We start from the raw sequence: 25,098 nt of genomic DNA, 5'->3' as shown, positions 1-25,098 counted from the left end.
GGACTAAAAGTCTGCACTTCAGGACTGTAGTTGGAGAACCTTAGTTAAAACTAGTTAGTCTTATGACTGCAACTGTCAGTGACATCCTATAGGCTGCACATGTTATATTAGATCCCACTGCGGATCTTATTTGGTTGGTTAATTGTCTTCAATGATGACATAAGTGCATGCACCCCACACCCATGCCATGAAAAACATATTTACAGAAAAAAAGATGCAGCCAGCTAATGTCTGCCAGCCCTGGCCGGACATAAGATGCCATGTTTGTTGTATTGTCACATGCACAAGTACAGTGAAATGCTTACATTGCAAGCTCTACCCAACAGCGCAGTAATCAATATCAAAATAGTATAACTAATTCAAAGTAAAAAGTATAATAATAATAGTGCCTATAGTAATCTACACCCCCTTGAACTTTTTCACATTTTGTTGCGTTTCAAAGTGGGATTGAAATGGATTTAATTGTCATTTTTGGTAACACTTCATTTTAAGGGGTCCTTATTACATAAGTAATTACACTGTAACAAGTATTGTAATTAATTGTAATAATTCATAACTACACTGTAATTGCAGTCTAATTATAGTGGTGTAACAAAGCATGTTACCATGCTTGTTACAAAGTGTTCAAGTGTCCTATAGCATCCCAACTCACAATATTTCTGCCTGCACAAACCACGTGATAATTGTTAGCCAATTGATAACCTACCACCTCGCTGACACATCTCTGCAATAAAGGGCTCTGGAGTCTTGATGGCAAAACGGGTTCAGAAACGATAATTTTTTTTAAAAATACTTTAAATTGTGAATCATTTGACTGTGCATTTGACAATGGGTGAATTAATAAACCATAAATTCAAATTGACACATTCAAAAAAGTTATGGTTAAGAATGTGGGAGTCATTCGTGCTTGCCAAATTGTATGCCTATAAAGCTTCGTTGAATAATGGTTTTAGGGCTGACACCAATTAGTTGACTGGTCGATTGTTAGGCTGTTGGTCAACCGAGATTATTTTAGTCGAGTAGTTCTATACATACATGCATGGATGAGGAGTGTTGCTGCACAGCTATTTTCAGGTCTCCAGAGATGTTATATCGGGTTCAAGTCTGGGCTCTGGCTGGGCCACTCAAGGACATTCAGAGACTTGTCCCGAAGCCACTCCTGTGTTGCTTTGGCTGTGTTCTTAGAGTTGTTGTCCTTCCTTTGGAAGGTGAACCTTCGTCCCAGTCTGAAGTCCTGAGTGCTCTGGAGCAGGTTTTCATCAAGGATCTCTGTACTTTGCTCCGTTCATCTTTCCTTCAATACTGACTAGTCTCCTAGTCCCTGCTGCTGAAAAACATCCCCATAGCATGATGGTGCCAGGTTTCCTCCACACGTGAAGCTTGGCATTCAGGCCAAAGAGTTACATCTTGTTTTCGTCAGACCAGAGAGCCTTGTTTCTCATGGTCTGAGATTCTTTAGGTGCCTTTTGGCAAACTCCAAGTGGGCTGTTATGTGCCTTTTTACTGAGCATTGGCTTCCATCTGGCCACTCTACCATAAAGGCCTGATTGGTGGTGTGCTGCAGGGATGGTTGTCCTTCTGAAAGGTTCTCCCATCTCCACAGAGGAGCTCTGTCAGTGACCATCGGGTTCTTGGTCACCTCCCTGAACAAGGCTCTTCGTCCCCGATTGCTCAGTTTTGCCAGGCGGCCAGCTCTAGGAAGAGTCTTGGTGGTTCCAAACTTCTTCCATTTAAGAATGATGGAGGCCACTGTGTTCTTGGATCTTCAATGTTGGAGAATTATTTTTTTTGGTTCCCTTCCCCAGATCTGTGCCTCGACACAATCCTGTCTCGGAGCTCTACCGACAATTCCTTCGACCTCATTGCTTGGTTTTTGCTCTGACGTGCACTGTCAACTGTGGGACCTTATATAGACCGGTGTGTGGCTTTCCAAATCATGTCCAATCAATTGAATATACCACAGAACTCCAATCAAGTTGTAGAAACATCTCTAGCATGATCAATGGAAACAGGATGGACCTGAGCTCAATTTCGAGTCTCATAGCAAAGGGTCTGAATACTTATGTAAATAAGGTAGTTCTTTTTTTGTCTTTCTTAACCTGTTTTCGCTTTGTCATTATGTGTAGATTGATGAAGAATTTTATTTAATCCATTTTAGAATAAGGCTGTAACGTAATAAAATGTGGAAAACGGGACGGGGTCTGAATACTTTCCGAATGCACTGTAACCTTGCAAGGCTTCACTGTTGAGGAACAGTCTCACGTTTGGATGAGATTCCTTGGTGCAGAATAAATATCAACCCGCACAGAGAAGCACAAGATTGAACTGAACAAAATTTTCGAAGTTTCTAAGTTCTAAGTGTTTTCCGCCTTAGTTAACACTATCAACGTTTCCCTTTACTTTGGGAATTGTGATCAAGTCAACGCAATATTAGCCACTTTCAATGCAACATACCGAAACAAAACAAACTATACAAGAGATTTTCTTTTAGGCGGAACATCGGAGTAGGATTCTATTGTGTAAACATGCACGACCCAGCCCGTACTCTACGCAGACCAGTGCGGCATAACCAATCAGAGCTGCAGGACTTTATGCAAATAGACCGTTGCTATAATGGATCCGTGCCATTCACTTTGATTTTGACTGTGTTTACAGCATGAGTGGTCGTGAGTAGATTTGTTCATATCCTTTGCTAATTAGTGAGTTATTAGTCCAGTCCTAGATCGTTTTCAGTCAGCAATGGGGGAGGGATTGTTTCTTACAAGGGCACAATACATCTTTGAAAAGTGAGTCGGGTAAAGAGTTATTTTCTTTTTTTCCCTTGTATTGAGACGGGCTTGAATAAGCTAAGTAGCCAATAGGCATATGTTAGCATCGTTTGTCTGATTCTCTCTAATAATGGTATGTGAATAATAATGAATTTTATTTTTGTAAAGTGGTTTCTTGCATCAAACAAAACAAACCTTAGTCACCTCCTTGTCTGACGGACAAGTGGATAAACAGGTTACAGTCAAGCTCTGCATACTTTTTTTTTCTTTCGAAAGTCTCATGAAATGTAGGCCTACATTGAAAAGCACACATTGGCTGCTACTGTAGGCTGAATGATAAAACGTCTATTTCCACATTAAAATGTTATGGGATGTATTTTCTCCATTGTTTTTTTTATGGCAGGCCACTCTGGCAGCCACAGTAGCCTACTTGACCACTTTCTGAAACTGTAACTTAATGTGGGTACAGCTTCAATTCACTGTAAACACACGCTGGAATTTGCACAAAAGTTTCACAACATTCGAGTTTGCGCTCAGCCGACCTGAAATTTGCTCAGTGTTGAACAAAAATTTGAGGGAACATTGATCTGCACAACACGCTCGAAATAACGACCACCTCAAACAAGCCCACGTGTTGACATTAACATGTAACAAGTGTGCAAAGACTGGGGTTCGAGAAAGTCTGTGTACAAAATCCAGACATTGCAGCGAAAGAAAGTGTTGTAGATCAAAAAAACGTCAACACGGGAGAGCGAAGGTACGTTTTCGTTTTTGACAGGCTTGCCCATTAGTCTAGCTAGCATGTTACCTAAAACAGAATAGACTTTCCATGCAAAGGGGGTGTTCAACTTTTTTTTTATTAGCTAGCTAGTTTTCTAACCAAGGCTAGCTAGCTAAAGGTGGTTAAATATGGTATAGTTGCTACTCTCTAGCTAGCTAACGTTAACTGGGCTCGATGGTCTGATCTTCCCTTAACCTTGTTCTCGGGGTATCCATTACCCAAGGTTATTACGTGAGACACACTCAGCATCTTAACACTAGCTTGCTTGCTAGCTACTAGTGTCAATACACTTAGTTCATTCGTTCATTTTCAATGCAGGTAACTTATTTATTAGTGTTAGCAAGGACTATTATTGTTCGCTGGGTAACACCACAACTAGCTAACTATATGCCTAAACTATAAAAATCATGATGATCACTAGATGGAATGTAATGTCTATGCTAAATTGTCATACATTTATCTTCTCTACCACAGATTTCCACAAGGTCTGACTCCAGGATAGGAAAATGCTTACAAGAAAGAAACCGATGAAGACTGAGTCAGAGAGTTGTCGATTTCCATTTTTACCTGTAATGTAAGGGAAGAAAAATACAATCCCATTTCTCTAAATTATTTACACTACCAGTCAAAAGTTTGGACACACATACTCAATGGTTTCTTTATTTGTACTTTATTTGTCCATATTATGGCAAGAACAGCTCAAATAAGCAAAGAGAAATGACAGTCCATCATTACTTTAAGACATGAAGGTCAATCAATCCAGAAAATTGCAGTCGCAAAAACCGGCAAGCACTATGATGAAACTTCCTCATGAGGACCGCCACAGGAAAGGAAGACCCAGAGTTACCTCTGCTGCAGAGGATAAGTTCATTAGAGTTACCAGCCTCAGAAATTGCAGCCCAAATAAATGCTTCACAGAGTTCAAGTCTGTGTGAATCAGGCCTTCATGGTCGAATTGCTGCAAAGCAACCACTAGTAAAGGACACCAATAATAAGAAGAGACTTGCTTGGGCCAAGAAACCCGAGCAATGGACATTAGACCAGTGGAATTATTTCCTTTGGTCTGATGAGTCCTAATCTGAGATTTTTGGTTCCAACCACCGTGTCTTTGTGAGACGCAGAGTAGGTGAAAGGAAGATCTTAGAATTCAAGGCACACTTAACCAGCATGGCTCCCACAGCATTCTGCAGCGATACGCCATCCCATCTGGTTTGCGCTTAGTGGCACTATGATTTGTTTTTCAACAGGACAATGACCCAACACACCTCCAGGCTGTGTCAGGGCTATGTGACCAAGAAGGAGAGTGATGGAGTGCTGCATCACATGACCTGGCCTCCACAATTACCCGACCTCAGCCCAATTGAGATGGTTTGGGATGAGTTGAACCGCAGAGTGAAGGAGAAGCAGCCAACAAGTGCTCAGCATGTGGGAACTCCAAGGCGGTTGGAAAAGCATTCCAAGTGAAGCTGGTTGAGAGAATGCCAAGAGTGCAAAGCTGTCATCAAGGTCAAAGGGTGGCTACTTTGAAGAATCTAAAATATATTTTGATTTTAACACTTTTTTGGTTACTACATGATTCCATGTGTTATTTCATAGTTTGTATGTCTTCGCTATTATTCTACAATGTAGAAAATAGTCAAAATAACTCATGAATGAGTAAGTGTGTCCAAACTTTTGACCGGTACTGTATGTTTTAGCGCAATGTTCCAAATGCCTGTATCGCAAGAATCAAGTTTTATTTTAGTTTATGATAATTAATTATTTTTGATCTCGTCTCCATCGCTCTTTCTGTGCGCACTATGCAATTTGTCACTCGTAACTCAGACACCAAGACCCCTCCCCCTGCCACTTACAACAGCAAAGGCAAAAGATCACTTCTTCCTCTCTGACAACAAGCATTTTCAACTCGTTATTTGCCTTTGAGGTTTGGTCCAACAGTATCAATGAATATGATTCTGGGAAAATGTATGCTCAGTTTCTGCTGCGTGTGGCATTGTGGTACTGCTTGCTGCATTTTAGCCACAATACTATTATGTGCTAGCTGTCTAGTCTGTGCTTTATAAATGTGGTCCATGTGGTTGTGGAAGGCTTATATTTAGCCTAGGTATACTTTTACAAGCCCTGAATTCATTAGATTGTTCCTGACTGTTTGAAATGCAGTGTATTGTCCGTTAATTGTACAACAACGCTTATTTAGTTCTTTGCACTCAGGGAGGGGTGCACCGTAGAGTTGTCGATTTGATGGAGAGGTATTTGAGCGGGCAGGCCTTCCCCGGGAGGAAGAGCAGCTCAGTCCTGTTGGCCTTGAGGTGGTGGGCCCGACATTCAAGCTGAGAATTCCTCTCTTGGCGTGGAAACCATTGCTCACGCATAACACCACTACTTTCAGCCACTGACACGCTTGGACAGTTTCTTAAAATGTTATTGGCATATTATGGCAGACCCTTGGTCCCCATGATAATGGAAGTTCCCATCATCAAACTTGACACTGTTTTGTAACTTGTTTATTGTGTAAACGACCGTAGCTGCAGTAATATTCAGCGCCATACTTAAAGGGGCAATTTGCGATTTGTTACATCTATTTATTATTTCTGTATAAATTTGAGTGGTTACATTTCTCTTGCCCTTTGAACTGCAGTTTGTCCCTTCAAACTACTTCAAGGTGCTACAAATAGGATTTCTTTACATTTTTTGCGTTGTAATTTCAGAAAATGACCATATATCTGCAGCAATAGTTAAATGATAGTGTTTTACCGTGTTGAATACCTGCCAGTGTTGTGATTGGCTGTCTTATTTGCATATTTATTTCTCCCGCTAAAGCGGTATCTGTTGCCAAAATGGGAAAGCTGTTTTGACTATTTAGTGGCCAGTGTAGAAATCGCTGTAATTTCCTGGTTGCTAAAATTCTACACTGTTCAATTTCTGTTTATGTGAGAAAACAAGCACTAAATAGTGTAGGGAGTCATTGTACTGTCTAAATATATTTTCAATAACAAGCAAAAAAACACTTTACAGCTGAGGACAAAAAGTAAAACGCTCAAGCGTGAGTCTCCATGTTACGGGGAAATTGGATGAGGGAGAGATTTTGTTTTGAATGCAGTCTAGTCCTGTATTCAATTCACCTAGCTTCCACATAGTGGAGAAATTGTAGCACCTTTTTTAAAGGAATTAAAATATAGTTTTGAAAACAAACTGTTGCCTCAATCCTATTGTCGTAGAAGTGCCATTAGAGCTCGTTTGAACCAATAGCCTCCTAACATTTTTGCACATTTTCGTTCTATCCTCACTGACCTTGTTTTGTTATTGCGAGGAGGGGAAATGAATGAATAATGGTATATTGATGTTTTTAAAAAAATGTTTTTTTTAAATGCTGAGAGACAGATGAATAGATGGGCTGTAAAAGACAGGGGGAGGAGTAGACTGGCTGTATAGAGAGAGAGAGAGCGAGCCTGTAGGAAGAGGAAGAACGATTTACACAGGCACTTCATAACTTGTCTGAGTGCATTACAAGGCCCCGTGAATAGAGGAGAATCCCCTGAATGAAAACATGACAGACAGCAGGCAATTGTCAGGACACTTTGCAGATGGGTTACTGTAACCAGATTTTGTATCACAGGGGTTGTGTTAACCCAGAATTATGTTTTTCACATAGGGGGGGGGGGGGAGGTGAGAAGCATAAGAAATATCTTGCTGCATTTTGCAAACGCTGATCTAAAATGCTTCTTATTGTAACTTCTGCTTGACTTTTGTGCTTCAGTTGCACTTCTCCACTCAGATGAGAAATCTTTGCTCGTTGGTCTAACAATCAAATTCCCGCATTCACGAACGGGCATTCTGTCAGCAGACAGCGCTCTGACTGATGTGTAGCTACTTTCTGCAACACATTTCAGTCACTCTACTCATGTGGAATGGACAGAGATTGGGCCTACTATAATGCCTAGCCCTAGTGTGCGTTAGTGCCCCTATGCCTTATTGAAAACGGTGGCAGCGGGATCAAACACATGCAATGACATGAGAATAGATTACTGTTTTCGGGCATCATTTTGTGCCATTCACTGAAGTAAAGGAGCAAATGTGGTCACTATCGGATGTCCAACAGGTGACCTAATTACCAGGCCCGATTGTGCATGTAGGATAATCTAATGGTTAGCATCCCTCGATACCCACACTCTAAACTGGCTTTAAATTCGCTCCCCGTCTCTCCATGTGAGCGTGAATGGGGAGGCAAACTTCTAGACATCTGCATGCAGTTTACTGCTGTATTTTCAGCCACGTTTTGATAAGCATCTGAACTTTTGGCACTTCCTAATTCCCTGTGTATCACATGTGGCAGGAAACTGAGGGAAAGCCCATCCTCGCTTTTATTTGCTGTTCGTACCGCCCCGCTCCCGTGCCGGGTTGTGCACTATGAAGTCCCCACGTTGAACACGAGCAGTCGCCGTGTTCAGTCACTTGTTCGTGGGTTTTAATGCGGCTTGGCCGCTCTACGCTGAATGATATGGAAACCAGCCTCTTTCTTCATTCTAATTAGACTGAACAAAAATATAAATGCAACATGTAAAGTGTCCCATGTTTGATGAGCTGAATTTTTTTTAAATCCTACAAATGTTCCATATGCGCACAAAGCTTTTTTTCTCTAAAATGTTCTGCACATATTTGTTTACATCCATGTTATTGAAAATGTTTCCTTTGCCAAGGTAGTCCATCCACCTGACCGGTGTGGCATATCAAGAAGCTGATTAAATAGTGTGTTGCCAGAGAATTCAATGTTAATTTCTCTACTAATAGATCCCTACAACGTCATTTTAGAGAATTTGGCTGTACGTCCAACCGGTCTCACAACTGCAGGCCACGTGTAACCACGCCAGCACAGGACCTCCACATCTGGCTTTTTCACCTGTTGGATCATCTGAGGGGAGGGGGGGGGAGAGTGGTGCTGAGGAGTATTTATGTCTGTAATAAAGCCCTTTTTGTGGGGAAAAACTCCTTATAGACTGGGCCTGGCTGCCAAGTGGGTGGGCCTATGCCAACCCATGGCTGCACCCCTGCCCAGTGATATGAAATCCATAGATTAGGGCCTAATGAATTTATTTCAATGGACTGATTTCCTTATATTTTTGGGTATTTTATTAGGATCCCCATTCCTGGGGTCCACACAAAACATGAAACATTTTACAGAATTAGCTAATACTGAACATCAATAGACAAGAACAGCTCAAAGACAGAACTACCTACATTTTTTTTAAAGGCACACGTAGCCTACATGCATACACACAAACTATCTAGGTCAAATAGGGGAGAGGCATTGTGCTGCGAGGTGTTGCTTTATCTGTTTTTTTTAGACCAGGTTTGTTGTTTTATTTGAGCAATATGAGATGGAAGGTAGTTCCATGCAATAATGGCTCTATATAATACTGTACGCTTTTTTGAATTTGTTCTGGATTTGTGGACTGTGAAAAGACCCCTGGTGGCATAAGCGTGTGTCAGAGCTGTGTGTAAGTTGACTATGCAAACAATTTGGGATTTTCAACACCGTGTTTCTTATGTGAGTGATGCAGTCAGTCTCTTCTCAACTCTTAGCCAAAAGAGACTGGCATGCATAGTATTTATATCAGCCATCTGATTACAATGAAGAGCAAAACATGCCGCTATGTTCTGGGCCAGCTGCAGCTTAACTCGGTCTTTCCTTGCAGCACTGGACCACATGACTGGACAATAATCAAGATTCGACAAAACTAGAGCCTGTAGAACTTGCTTTTTGGAGTGTGGTGTCAAAAAAGCAGAGCATCTCTTTATTACGGCCAGACCTCTCCCTATCTTTACAACCGTTGAATCTATATGTTGTGACCATGACAGTTTACAATCTAAAGTAACGGTAAGTAATTTAGTCTCCTCAACTTGTTCAACAGCCACACCATTCATTACCAGATTCAGCTGAGGTCTAGAACTTCTGGAATGATTTGTACCAAATACAATGCACTTAGTTTTAGATGTTCAATACTAGTTTATTACTGGCCACCCATTCCAAAACACACTGCAACTCTTTGTTGAGGGTTTCAGTGACTGCATTAGCTGTGGTTGCTGACACGTGTATATGGTTGAATCATCAGCATATATGGACACACATGCTTTGTTTAATGCCAGTGGCAGGTCATTAGTAAAAATAGAAAAGAGTAGAGGGCCTAGAGAGCTGCCCTGCGGTACACGACACTTTACATTTTTGACATTAGAGAAACTTCCATTAAAGAAAACCCTCTGAGTTCTATTAGATGGCTCTGAATTCTCAATATGGCAGAGGTTGAAAAGCCATAACTCAAGTTTTTTTCAACAACGGGTTATGGTCAATAATATCAATTTCTTTCAACCAATCCTTCATTTGTGTTAGTGGAGTATGTGTTGAGTGCCCTTCTTTATAAGCATGCTGAAAGTCTGTTAATTTGTTTACAGAGAAATAGCATTGTATTTGGTCAAACACACATTTTTCCCCAACAGTTTGCTAAGACCTGGCAGCGAGCTGATCGGTCTGCTGTCAGAACCAGTAAAGGCCGCTTTACCACTCTTGGGTAGCGGAATTACTTTGGCTTCCCTCCAGGCCTGAGGACAAAGACTTTCCTCTAGGCTCAGATAAAAAATATAACAGATAGGAGTGGCTATAGAGTCAGCTACCATCCTCAGTAGCTTTCCATCTAAGTTGTCAATGCCAGGTTTGTCATTATTGATTGAAAACAATTTTTCCACCTTTCCCACAATAGCTTTTACAAAATTCAAACTTGCAATGCTTTTCTTTTCCTTTATGCATGAATACAATTTCTCACTGTTTGTCGTTGGCATTTCCTGCCTAAGTTTGCCCACTTTGCCAATAAAATAATCATTCAAATAATTGGCAACATCAAATGGTTTTGTGATGAATAAGCTGTCTGATTTGATGAAAGATGGAGTTGAATTTGTCTTTCTGCCCATGATTTCATTTAAAGTACTCAAGTTTTTTTTCCATCATTCTTTATATCAGTGAACTTGGCTTCATAATACAGTTTCTTCTTCTTTTTGTTGAGTTTAGTCACATCATTTCTCAATTTACAGCAAGTAAGCCAGTCGGATATGCAGCCATACTCATTAGCCACTCCTTTTGCCCCATCTCTTTCAACCATACAGTTTTTCAATACCTCATCAATCCATGGAGTCTTAAGTTCTAACAGTCAGTTTCTTAACAGGTGCATGTTTATCAATAATTGGAAGAATCAATTTAATAATAAATGAATCAAATGCAACGCCTGGATACTCCTCATTAATCACATCAGACCAACAAATATTTTTAACATCCACAAGTTATAGCAAAATATTTTGTATGATCTCTCTTTGGCTTTCCTGGATATAGCCAATATATTGTGATCGCTGCATCCAATGGGTACTGATACAGCTTTAGAACAATGTTCCAAAGTGTTAGTAAAAATGTGAAAAATACATGTGGATGATCTTGTTCCTGTAGTGTTTGTAAACACCCTAATACATTGATTAATAACCTGAACCAGATTAGTCACTGGTTACAGTAAGAATCTTCCTCTTGAGTGGACAGCTTGATGAAAACCAGTCAATATTCAGGTCCCCAAGAAAGTAGACCTCTCTATGTATTTCACACATATATTATTTAGATACTGACTGTTAGCACTTGGTGGCCTGTAGAAACACCCCAAAAGAAGAGGCTTTAGATATGGTTGCAGGTTTACTTGGTACAGCACTTCAATAACACTTGACATAAGATCTTCTCTAAGCATTACAGGGATATGGCTCTGAATATGTGTGTGTGTGTGTACAGCAACACCTCCCCATAAGAATGTATGTCTCTTCTATAGATGTTATATCCCTGTATTGCTACTGCTGTATCATCAAATGTATTATCTACAGTAAGTGAGTCTCAGAAATAGCTAATTTATATGTATGTTATCTGATGTTAGCAAGTTATTGATTTCATGAACCTTATTTCTAAGGCTACATATATTAATATGGGCTATTTTCAGCCCGTTCCTCGGTAGCTTATCAGAGATGGGCTTAATACTGAAACGAGCAAACAAAGCAAAATATTTTTTTTTATATATTCAGCAGTCCATTAATCAATTGGTCTGTGTGTACGTGCTGTGGGGTTTAAGCTACAAACCCATAGGCTTGGCTCTCTCATCCCTTCCAGGCTTCTGGGAGGTAGGGTGGACAATGAGCCTGTCATAGCGGATGTAAGCAATGTCCCCAGGGGCTCTGGCAGCTTTCATGGCTGGGATCAGTTCTGTCCTCTTCTGGCTCACAGCTTCAGGATAGTCCTCGTTGAGGAAGATATGAGTTCCTCTCAAGTTCTTGGCTCTTTCCAGAACAGCTACCTTGTCCTTGAACCTCAGGAACTTGACCACTATCGGCCTGGGTCTATCACCTGGGTGGGTTTTCCAGTTCTGTGGGTGCACTCCACCTCAATCTTCCTGTGGTCCATCTTCAATTTCTCAGAGATCATTTCCTTCACTTTGTCCTCAGACTCCATCCAGGTCTCGTGGAGATTCTGCAATTCTGTCCACAACCATGTTCCGCCTTTGATTGTCTCTCAAAATAAATCAGTTCAAGTCATTGTTGTCATGGATTCACACACACAACTGATGTCCTCTCTCAATGACTTACAGATTGCTGTCATCTTGCCGTTCTCCTGTTTCAACTCATCGAGCTGACCCTGGCAGAACTGCAAGCTGTTCTTCAGGTCCTGGACCTCTGGTCAGGTCGTCCATTCTTGGAATCCACGAGTATTTGGACAAAACACTTGAAGCTATTTTCTTGTTGTAACAACTGCTTGTAGGTATCTTTATTTATTTATTTAAATCCTACATGTGTGATAGTCACCACTGTCCTCAACGGTACCCCCGCCGGCTTTGGTCTTTGTCATGGTAGCTAGCAACGTAGGTTACTCCTCGCAGTTCCAGACAGGGCAGGTCACGGGGAAGATTGATGACAACAAACAGCAGGGATCTCGACAGCCACAAACCCGGGACAATGAACTATAACTCTGTAGTATTTCTATTTTTGTTCAGTACATATTGTTATGGAATGCATAATAACCTATGACGTAGCTAACAATGAGACTGCAAAAAGTGTTAACTTGTTGTATGCTTTGATGTAGTTAATAATCTGTGGCTTTGTGCCCCAGATTGCCTGACTTTATCTTGATACTACCGGTCCACTGTAATATCGTTAACATTGAAATCAAGTTTAAAACACACTGCCAAGACTGTCCTGTCTCTCACTCAGGCACATAGTAGCCGTCAGGATTAACACACGCAGATCTTACTCTCCCCGCGCTGGGTGTGACGGCATAGCTTCTTGATCTGATTATACAAGGTGGTTTAGTGTAGTGTTTCCCAACTCCTGTCCTCAAGTACCCCCCCCCCCCCCCCCCCCCAGACAACGTCACCTGATTCAACTTGCCAACTAATCATCAAGCCCTGGATTAACCAGATGACTTTGTCCGCGACTACAACAAAAATGTGCTGTTGGGGGGTACTCGAGGAGTTGGAGGGTACACTAGTTTAGGGACAGTGGGCTTAACAAGACAGAGACAAATGCTGTCAGGGTGGGGGTGTGGTGGAAAAAGTACCCAATAGTCATACTTGAGTAAAAGTACAGATACCTTTTTAATAGAAAGTTACTCAAGTGACAGTCACCCAGTAAAATACTACTTGTCTAAAAGTATTTGGTTTTAAATATACGTAAGTATCACAAGTAAATGTAATTGCTAAAATATACTCTAGTATCAAAAGTATAAATCATTTCAAATTCTTTACATTAAGCAAAGCAGACGGCACCATTTTCTTGTTTTTAAAATTCATGGATAGACAGGGGCACACTCCCACACTCAGACATTATTTATAAAAGATGCATTTGTGTTTAGTGAGTCCGCCAGACCATAGGCAGAAGGGATGACCACGTGTTCTCTTGATAAGTGTGTGAATTTCACAATTTTCCTGTCCTGCTAAGCATTCAAAATGTAACGAGTACTTTGGGTTGTCAGGGTAAATGAATGGAGTGAAAAGTACAATATTTTCTTTAGGAATATAGTAAAGTAAAAGTTGTCAAATACCTCCAAAACGACTTAAGTAAAAAAATACTTTAAAGTACTACTAAGTACTTTACACCACTGGAAAGGTGCTGGAGCTGAGGGAGCTAATCACCTGGCTCTTACAAACAGTACCGATTTTTATATGTATGGTATTTTAGTAGAGTAGGCATAATATGGGCTATAATCAGTGTTGGGGAAGCTACTTAAAATATATTTTACCAATTACCTAACACTTGAAGTTAAGCTACCCTAAAGAAAAATATAGTTTACTTAACTTAAGTTACTTTGAAAAAGTAGTTCACTACGTCATGATACATTTTCATATCTAAATCTGAAATTTCATAGCCTACAAATTGCAAGAACAGATCACCCTAGACTCGGATGTTAACAGAATGTGTAATTTAGCCTATTAAATGCAAACTGTTTCAAGGAAAATTCTTGCCTATTTCACTATATTTTTGGCAAAAAAACGAGTGGAGTGCCAGTAGTTAGCTACACCGCTACATTGCAAAAACGTGATTAACTACTGAAAACACTACCAAGATTTGAATTTAGTTCAACTACCACCAAGCTACTGCAAAATTTAGTTACATCTCAAACACTGGCGAAAATAGTCATGGAAGATGTCTGTAATTTTCCAGGTTTTTGTCTGAAATGACCTTGTCTTGTCAAAGCAGAGTGAATACTGTCCAGGCCACAACCTCGGCCCTGTCCTCTCTAAACCAATTAGAGTGGGAATAAAGTGGACAGGCAGCGACCTTGCCTAATCAGACAGTAGATAAGCGCAGGGGTTCAGTAGTAGTTCACTAAGGGTGTTTTCACATATAGATCAGTTATTTTTAATAGAGGCCTGAGTCCTCTTTAAAACTCTGGGATAAAAAGAAGCTAAGTAACTCTGTTCTCTTTATGCCCCTTACCAGTTCACTTGACCTGTTTTTGTTGTTCAAGTCCTCTTTAGGAACCTAGACCTTTTCCAGCATTCACACAATGCACTGTGGGTTGTTTACAAAGTGCAGGACAAGCCATTTCATCAGAATGTGTTATCTGACAGCTAGAGATACCTACTTAAATTCTGGAAGCTAATAGATTGTGTTTTAGTTCAAATATGAGACATCGTTGTAATCAGATGACACTATTAACATGTAAATGCATATGAATTCAGAGGGCAGAAATTATTAAATATTAAAGCGTTAGACCTCTCACTAAATGCATCAGTCATACAAAAGTTATACTTAAATCCAAACTGGTTCTCTAGCAAATTAGTAAGAATATCTCACCCCATGTTCAAGAATGGCCCTTTTCCCTTTATTCAGATTACAAATGCTCGCTTTAGGTTATTTGAAAATGAAATAATGTCCAAAATATGGTTATTTTTTAATGAAGCCATAAAAGTTGGTTGCAATTTCATTTTAATCGACCAGAAAAGACAGAACAAATATTGTAGTTAAACTCCAATATACTAATTGATAAACATAACTAATTTTTTATTAAATGTTTAGAAAACATCTTTGTAAATTACAGTGGGGCAAAAAAGTATTTAGTCAGCCACCAATTGGGCAAGTTCTCCCACTTAGAGGCCTGTAATTTTCATCATAGGTACACTTCAACTATGACAGACAAAATTAGGGGGAAAAATCCAGAAAATCACATTGTAGGATTTGTAATGAATTTATTTGCAAATTATGGTGGAAAATAAGTATTTGGTCACCTACAAACAAGCAAGATTTCTGGCTCTCACAGACCTGTAACTTCTTCTTTAAGAGGCTCCTCTGTCCTCCACTTGTTACCTGTATTAATGGCACCTGTTTGAACTTGTTATCAGTATAAAAGACACCTGTCCACAATCTCAAACAGTCACACTCCAAACTCCACTATGGCCAAGACCAAAGAGCTGTCAAAGGACACCAGAAACAAAATTGTTGACCTGCACCAGGCTGGGAAGACTGAATCTGTAATAGGTAAGCAGCTTGGTTTGAAGAAATCAACTGTGGGAGCAATTATTAGGAAATGGAAGACATACAAGACCACTGATAATCTCCCTCGATCTGGGGCTCCACGCAAGATCTCACCCCGTGGGGTCAAAATGATCACAAGAACGGTGAGCAAAAATCCCAGAACCACACGGGGGGACCTAGTGAATGACCTGCAGAGAGCTGGGACCAAAGTAACAAAGCCTACCATCAGTAACACACTACGCCGCCAGGGACTCAAATCCTGCAGTGCCAGACGTTTCCCCCTGCTTAAGCCAGGCCCGTCTGAAGTTTGCTAGAGAGCATTTGGATGATCCAGAAGAAGACTGGGAGAATGTCATATGGTCAGATGAAACCAAAATATAACTTTTTGGTAAAAACTCAACTCGTCGTGTTTGGAGGACAAAGAATGCTGAGTTGCATCCAAAGAACACCATACCTACTGTGAAGAATGGGGGTGGAAACATCATGCTTTGGGGCTGTTTTTCTGCAAAGGGACCAGGACGACTAATCTGTGTAAAGCAAAGAATGAATGGGGCCATGTATCGTGAGATTTTGAGTGAAAACCTCCTTCCATCAGCAAGGGCATTGAAGATGAAACGTGGCTGGGTCTTTCAGCATGACAATGATCAAATCAAATCAAATGTATTTATATAGCCCTTCGTATATCAGCTGATATCTCAAAGTGCTGTACAGAAACCCAGCCTAAAACCCCAAACAGCAAGCAATGCAGGTGTAGAAGCACGGTGACTAGGAAAAACTCCCTAGATCCCAAACACACCGCCCGGGCAACGAAGGAGTGGCTTCGTAAGAAGCATTTCAAGGTCCTGGAGTGGCCTAGCCAAATCTTTGGAGGGAGTTGAAAGTCCGTGTTGCCCAGCAACAGCCCCAAAACATCACTGCTCTAGAGGAGATCTGCATGGAGGAATGGGCCAAAATACCAGCAACAGTGTGTGAAAACCTTGTGAAGACTTACAGAAAACGTTTGACCTCTGTCATTGCCAACAAAGGGTATATAACAAAGTATTGAGAAACTTTTGTTATTGACCAAATACTTATTTTCCACCATAATTTGCAAATCAATTCATAAAAAATCCTACAATGTGATTTTCTGGATTTTTTTCTTCTCATTTTGTCTGTCATAGTTGAAGTGTACCTATGATGCAAATTACAGGCCTCTCTCATATTTTTAAGTGGGAGAACTTGCACAATTGGTGGCTGACTAAATACTTTTTTGCCCTACTGTATATCATAAGTAGGACTGGTGGAGTTATGTCACACGTGCAGCTAACACAAATAAATGGAAATGTCTGCTCTACCCAAAATTACAACCAACGAATTGCAACATTACCGCAAAAATGGAAGAGGCAAGTGGAAGGGGAAACAATTAAGGAACTTGTCTGTCGGCCATGCATTAAAGACCAAAATTGGTTAAAAGAAAATTGTGATGAATAAAAAATATATCAGTTTCATTTCAGGACCAAATAATTGACAGGTGTGCCATATAGATTGCAAAATAGTTGGGAAGAGATTTTCGATGTCCTGATTCCATGGCACATGGTTTATGAATTGACACGCAAAATGATGCCGCATTCAAAACACCTCAAGTCCTCAACTGGCAGCTTCATTAAATAGTACCCGCAAAACACCAGGCTCAACGTCAACAGTGAAGAGGCAACTCCGGGATGCTGGCCTTCTAGGCAGAGTCGCAAAGAAAAAGCCATATCTCAGACTGGCCAATAAAAAGACAAGAATAAGATGGGCAAAAGAACACAGACTCTGGACAGAGGAACTCTGCCTAGAAAGCCAGCATCCCGGAGTTGCCTCTTCACTGTTGACGTTGAGACTGGTGTTTTACGGGTACTAGTTAATGACGCTGCCAGTTGAGGACTTGTGAGTCATCTATTTCTCAAACTTGACACTAATGTACTTGTCCTCTTGCTCAGTTGTGCACCGGGGCATCCCACTCCTCTTTCTATTCTGGTTAGAGACAGTTTGCTCTGTTCTGTGAAGGGAGTAGTACACAGCGGTGTATGAAACCTTCAGTTACTTGGCAATTTCTTGCATGGAATAGCCTTCATTTATCAGAACAAGAATATACTGTTGAGTTTCAGAAGTACTTTGTTTCTGGCCATTTTGAGCCTGTAATCGAACCTACAAATGCTGATGCTCTAGATATTCAGCTAGTCTGAAGAAGGCCAGTTTTATTGCTTCTTTATTCAGCACAACAGTTTTTTTCAGCTGTCCCAACATAACTGCAAAAGGGTTTTCTAATGATCAATTAGCCTTTTAAAATGATAAACCTAGATTAACTAACACCATGTGCCATTGGAACACAGGAGTGATGGTTGCTGATAATGGGCCTCTATACGCTATGTAGATATTCCATTAAACAACAGCCGTTTCCAGCTACAATAGTCATTTACAACATTAACAATGTCTACACTGTATTTCTGATCAATTTGATGTTATTTTAATGGACAATTTTTTTTTGCTTTTCTTTCAAATACAAGGACATTTCTAAGTGACCCCAAACTTTTGAACGTGTGTGTCAATCTTCCCAGCTCTGCAGATTTTGCTGCGAGGAGGCAGTCATTAGATCATTTATTTTGGTACTGTCCATATGTAGCTCGTTTTTGGTCGCAGGTCCAGGAAATGCTGAAGAAATGCAACATTTTACCTAGAGCTAACTCTGCAGATAGCAATACTGGGTAATTTGAGAAGTCCTAGTCAATCGATCAATAGAAAATGTACAATCTATAGTAACTATGAGAATAGAAAGGTTCAGAACTTTTGTGAAACATCACAGCACAGTTGAAAAATATATGGCAAATAGAAATCCAAAATGGATGGTGTTAAGAGCTAGACGGTAGGGGTTGCATGAAGCCGAAGGGTGGGACTAATGACGACAAGATAACAATTGTAAAATAATCTGTAAAATGTATGTAGGTTCAGAACTGGATGGACATGAGAAATAAAGGGAAGGCCAGGATTGAAAACAAACCTAATATAACTATTATCAAAGAGATTGTGCCTGTAAAATGTATATAGCATGTTTAAGCTGGAAGTGGAAGCCTAAGTGTTATTGTTTATTAGTTTACTCCAATTAGGGGAGGGGTGGTAGGGTTTGCAGGGAATAATAAAGGAAAATATATTTTGTGTGTGTTTACCCCAAAAATATACGGTGGATTGGAAATGATGCAGACAATTATATTGATGGAAGCTGCAATATTAAAGTTGGTCCTCTCCCTAAGAAGAAAACAAATGTATATATTTATTATTATTATTGGTAACCGAATAAACAGCAGAAAAATAACTGCAGATAAAGTAAATCCTGTAATTTAAAATTATACACCCGTTGTAGGCTACTGCCCCTTTAAGAGCTAGAATTTGTTTTGTACCCTATGTTGTGATTCTCACCAAATATGTTGTCTTCTCACACTATTCAAACCCCACAATTGAATGAACAGCTTATGAAGCACTATATCCCATACCCACCTAGGGCTCTATCAAAGGCACTTCAATCTTTTGTCTTGCCCGTTCACCCTCTGAATGGCAAACCTACACAATCCACATCTTAAGGCTTAAAAATCCTTCTTTAAAGCTGCAATATGTAACTTTTTGGGCGACCCGACCAAATGTAGTTATAGATCTGTCATTCTCAATGAAAGCCAGTCTATGACGAGGTAGAGCTGTTCTATGTGCGTTATTTCTATGCTTCCCGTTCATAAGTTTCAGTTTTGCAGCTTTTACTTTCGGTTTGGTACACCAACTTCAAACAGCTGAAAATACTATATTTTTGGTTATGGAAAAGGTATTTCACAGCAGTATAGATGGTACAATGACTCTCTCCACTCCTAGCTTGTTTTGTCACAAACTGAAATTAGCGGAACTATATACAATTTTAGCAACCAGGAAATGTCAGAGCGATTTCTGCGTAGTGAATCTTTAACCTGTCTCCTCCCCTTCATCGACACTGATTTTGAAGTGGATTTAACAAGTGACATCAATAAGGGATCATAGCTTTCCCCTGAATTCACCTGGTCAGTCTGTCATGAAAAGAGCAGGTGTTCCTTAGCTGAGTGAGCGTAATTACTATTATTTTTTTTACTGGACTGAGGGCCAGTGTCTGAGGGGAGGGAGGGAGCAACGGTGAGGCTCACCGTCCCTCTGCTCTCTCTCCCTTCACTGAGAAAAGGGGACACAGTCTCCCAGCTGATGCATTATTTCTGCCTCGTGCACCAATTCATGTTGTTAATCCGATTTCCACAGAAAGTGAAATATTGCTCCATATAAAAGCGACAAGCCGCTAATAAAAATGCAAGCTTATCGAAGCACTGTAGCGCACGTTGTAGGGAGAACGCACATTTTATGGCTTATGAAAGTGTTGAATAAAGTGTTGACAGTGCTGAATAACAACTTCAACATGAAGTTACTCATAAAAAGAGCTGTGCTTCGCTCTCTGGTGTTGGTAACACACACAGCACCGGCTCACATGTGCCCATTTACAGTAACACAGCCTTTCTACTGGTGTTTCAACTTCACAATTTGAAAGCTTGTTAACCGGTGGTCAACAACCGGTTTTGATGTTTTTGAAATCTCACAATATCAACTATGCTGTGCACTCTGTAAAAAAAAAAGCAGTCTATGGCTCGAGGGAACTGTGCGGGCACGGTGATCTGAGCTACCTGATTGGCCAGCGGTAGGCCTGTAGGTGCACTTGATTCGCTCTCTGGGCCTGCCGGGCAGGCGGTGTTCTACCTTCGGACGCATGAAATGGTTAAAAATGGGAACACTTTGCGTTCCCGTCGCTAGGGTTGCTGAATCAAGTGCCAACGGCCCCCGAAACCAAATATAAAAATGTTAACGTAAGGCTTTATCGTCGTTGTTTTTTTTTACAGAAATGTTTGGTGATCACCTAGGAATGCCTTGGCGATCGACCAGTCCATCGTGATCGACCGGTTGGTGACCACTGGTTTACAAGCTTTCAATTGTGAAGTTTAAACACCAGTAGAAAGGCTGTTACTGTAAATGGGCACATGTGAGTCAGTGCTGTTTGTCACCACCACCAGGACTAAGTTTGAACATGGCAGTCTCTAGACCCTCGAATGCGTCGCTGCTGTTTCTCTGCCCACGCAACAAGCTTCCACTTGACTTAGGCTCTAGTCTACCAATGTGGAGTTGTTACATCTTTGGCCAAAGTCCTAGCTAGTGCATCTGCCATAAAATTGGCACCCAGACCTCTCCGACATGAAGGGGTTAACATCGCAAGCACTAAACAGGACAGGGCCACTTCCTTTTAAGGACTTTAGTCTGGAGAGGGAGAGTTAGATAGGGGAGGGAAATGTGTAGTGACGAAGAGCGAGCGTTGGGCATAGTAAAGGAGGCAGATTGACAGGGAGAGAGGGAAAGCCGGGAAAAGGCACGGGGAGATAAAAAAAAAAATATATATATATATATTTTTTTTTTATGACTAATTTCCATGAGTACAACAGTTGAAGACGAGCTGAAAATTCGGAGTTATCTCTTGTACTCCGGTTTGTAGTGGAAATCCTCTCGCAAAGAGCAGAAATTGGAACAGCCTGTGTGTGGAATGTGTGTGTAATGTGTAATGTTCTCTGTCACACCGTGGTAAACTTGTGGTGGCTGTGGGACAAGTAGGCCGTTGAGTACATGTTTTCCCAGCATTTGGCCTGCCCTAGCAATTTCACCGACATACCATACATTTTTCCCCTTACTAGCTGACTTTTCTTTTTTCTTTCTTACTATCGCTGATTTTCCTGGGAGCCAAGTTTTATTGAGGAAAAATGTACTTACTGTGATATGTGGTTGTCCCACCTAGCTAGCTACCTCAAGATGAATGAACTTTAAGTTGCTCTTAGTCTGCTAAATGACCAAAAATGTCAAATCATTTTCAACAGTCCTTGCTTAGCATGGCTCGTTGTAGCGTGTCCAGGGCCTCTACAATTTGGTAGCGAAACAACAATTTATCACTGGCTTTTGTGTACACAGATGACTCTCACATGACGGGAGGTTTCTGAAGCAGCGTGAAACGCAAAACACGGTGCATATTCACTCGCCATGATCACTTATCCACGCTTCCTCGCCACGCCACCGCCTTGCTGTTCAGGGAAAATGGCGGATTAGACTGTGGGTGTGACTGGATTTACTCAGCCTAGTGACTGGTCTATACAGTGCTGTCAAGTGCTGAGCGGTGCACTTTGGGGAGGGGCCACATTGACTGGTGACGTCTAAATGCAGAACATTATTGATAGCACAGAGGACTATAAGGGTGAATGAAGCCAACCGCAACCTTCCTTGACCCATCATCGTCAGGCCTGTTTTGGAAGACGTATGCATTAAACACAGATGTGTGTGTGTATGTGAGGAAAAACAGCAGGGCTGAAATTGGACAGGACTCGCTGTTAAACAGTGGCAATTGTTACCGAGTAGACTATCCTGGCTAAATAAATAAATAAAAAAGTGACAGGGCTATAAACGTACAGGGGAAACACACACACACACAGCTGTGCCCTCTTGAGAGAGTCAGTGAGTGCATGCGTGTGTATAACAGAGTAACATAGTGAAGTATGAGGGTAAGGCTAACCTTGTCTCCTTTTGGCTTGGGCCTCACTGATCACCGGTTAAGAGGTTGTGTCAAAGCAATCAGCTTAGCAGATGTCCAGCATCCGCACAGAGGAGCATTAGCAACAAGCTTGCAGACACAACCAGTTCTGCGTCCGAAGTGGCACCCTATTCAGTATGGCTGATTTAGTTTTTTTTTTGGGGGGGGGGGGGGTAATGGATACCCATTTCAGACGCAGCCAATGGCTTGCCTTCCAGCTCGTCTATTGCCGCTGTGTTGCCGCGTATCTCATAAGTTATCTTAATCCATAGGCTATGGGCTAAGTAAGGGATAATCAACGAGGGGCTATGCGTTCCCTGGAAAATAGTGCATGATGCGGAAGGTGTGTTCCCAAGACACGTTAGCAGAGTGGAACTGACCTTCCACGGAGTTGCATTCTTTTCCAGGGAACGCATAGAGCCCTGGAGTTGATTATGCCTTTTTATACCATGGCTATAAATGAACATATTTCAAATCCAATTTTATTAGTCACATGCGCCGAATACAACCGGTGTAGACCTTACAGTGAAACGCTTACTTACTATCCCTTAACCAACAATGCAGTTTTAAGATAAAAAAATAAGTTAACGTTTTTACTAAATAAACAATAAAAGAAGAAAATGGAATTTTAAAAAAGTGCTAATAATTAAAGAGCAACAATAAAATAACAGTAACGAGGCTATTTACAGGGGGTACGGGTACAGAGTCGATGTGCGGGGGCACTGGTTAGTCAAGGTATTTGAGGTAATATGTAGGTAGAGGTAAAGTGACTGCATGGATAATAAATGAGTTGCAGCAGTGTAAAAATGGGTGGGGTCAATGCAAATAGTCCGGGTAGCCATTTGGTTAGATGTTCAGGAGTCTTATTGCTTGGGGGGAAGAAGCCTTTTGGACCTAGACTTGCGCTCCGGTACTGCTTGCCGTGCGGTAGCAGAGAGAACAGTCTATGACTAGGATGGCTGGAGTCTTTGGCCATTTTTAGGACCTTCCTCTGACACTGCCTGGCATAGAGGTCCTGGATGGCAGGAGGCTTGGCCCCAGTGATATACTGGGCCGTACGCACTACCCTCTGTAGCGCCTTACGGTCGGAGGCTGAGCAGTTGCCATACCAGGCAGTGATGCAATCATGCTCTCAATGGTGCAGCTATAAAACATTTTGAGGATCTGAGGACCCATGCCAAATCTTTTCAGTCTCCTGAGGGGGAATAGGTTTTGTTGTGCCCTCTTCACGACTGTCTTGGTGTTTTTGGACCATGACAGTTCGTTGGTGATGTGGACACCAAGGAACTTGAAGCTCTCAACCTGCTCCACTACAGCCCTGTCGATGAGAATGGGGGCGTGCTCGGTCCTCCTTTTCCTGTAGTCCACGATCATCTCCTTTGTCTTGATCATGTTGAGGGAGAGGTTGTTATCCTGGCACCACATTGTCTCATCGTTGTTGGTGTGTCGTCGGCAAACTTTGCTGCTAGAAATGTATTGATTTGCCAATAGAAATGTGACAACATCCATCGAAGTAGCTAGCAAGTTTACTTACAATAGCTGCCTTGGTAACCAAAAAGACTTGCTAGCATCGCTAACCAAACCGTCATCCTAGCTTGCTATTATGAAAATCGAATTCACCAATAATGTTTTCAATTCGACTTTTGCTTTCAAAAGCAGCTCAAAAATTGAACATTTAATTATACCGTGCGTTATAAGGAGATAATGTACACTTTTTAGAATGAAGAGTTTAACAGTGCCATTGTATAAATCTTGTTAATGTAGTGGTTCCTGTAGTCATTATACACTTCTCCAGGCATTGTGAGATCTGATCATCTGAGTAGTGTGACAGCCTTGACTACAATAGACTCTTTTACAGTCGTATACAGCTGTGGCAGTATCTGAGAGCGCGAGAGAGCTCCCAGCCAGCCTAGCCGCCTCTGTTCTCCCTACTGCTTTCATGGCTGGCTTTGCCCCATTGGCAAGGTCGGCCATGTTGGTTTGGAGACACGGATGCCCCTATCCTGCCCTGTCCCCGCGGTGCTCTAACCACAACAGTATGCCAACAGAGCGTGTTCTGACTTAACCCCCCGTCCCCTCCTAGTCTCTTTTCCTACAGCCTCACAACAACATTTCCCTTCTTAATGTCCTTGTGTGTTCCTGATCAACCCATTGACACTGGTTGCTACTTCACAGTCCTGTCTTTATTAACAGTCGCTCTGTCTGCGCATATAAGATAATGCTCTGTCGTGTTCATGTGGTGCCAAGAGATAAACACTCGTCTAGGCGTTGTGAGATCATAGAATCTGGTAAGGACGCAGCCAGCGAGAACAACCAACCACTAACTGTACCCATGTTTGATGACCACCCCCCCCCCCCCCCCCGTTTGTAATGTTCCACTCCATCTACGAAGCCACGCCCTCTGAGCTTGTGGTTGCCGAGGAGACACGTGAGGCGCACCGCTCCCTCCCCGGGCAACTCTTCATATGACCCCGTGCTTATCAGACAGGCCTTGACTATAACACCGGAGAGGGGGGGGGGAAGAGTACGTGAAAGATAAACAGGGAGGGGGGGGAGAGAGAGAGAGAGAGGAAGAAATGGACAAAGAGGGAGAGCGAGAGACTGACAAATAATGAGTGGGAGTGGGGATTGAGAGGTGAGAAAGCAACACTGAGGGAGGGTGAGGGAAGCCTACTCAACTAACAGCAGGACAGTCCGTACACAGCCAGTCTGGTCAATATTCGCACTATCCGTTATCACCATTTTGTTTATGCTCTGTACACAAGAGTGGGATGCAACAAACCACTCACACCGACGTTTCTTTGTTTGGAACTGCTCTCTGACTGCTCCCCTTCTCCTCTGCTCTCTCACATGGGCAGGCTGAGTAGAGC

At 41.6% G+C, this 25,098-nt stretch overlaps 1 protein-coding gene across 2 annotated transcripts in view; it reads left to right on the top strand.

Moving 5' to 3' along the window:
- LOC110532076 (cAMP-dependent protein kinase type II-alpha regulatory subunit) overlaps positions 1-25,098 on the top strand; it is a 43,715-nt gene that overhangs the window by 3,369 nt on the left and 15,248 nt on the right. The gene's annotated exons all lie outside the window — the stretch shown is intronic.

Source organism: Oncorhynchus mykiss, chromosome 9 (genome assembly GCF_057628025.1).
Source record: "Oncorhynchus mykiss isolate SJ-2025 chromosome 9, ASM5762802v1, whole genome shotgun sequence".
In the NCBI taxonomy this organism is placed as follows: Eukaryota; Metazoa; Chordata; class Actinopteri; order Salmoniformes; family Salmonidae; genus Oncorhynchus; species Oncorhynchus mykiss.
The sequence above is the reverse complement of the archived record's forward strand: the minus strand, read 5'-3'. Positions and strand labels throughout refer to the sequence as shown.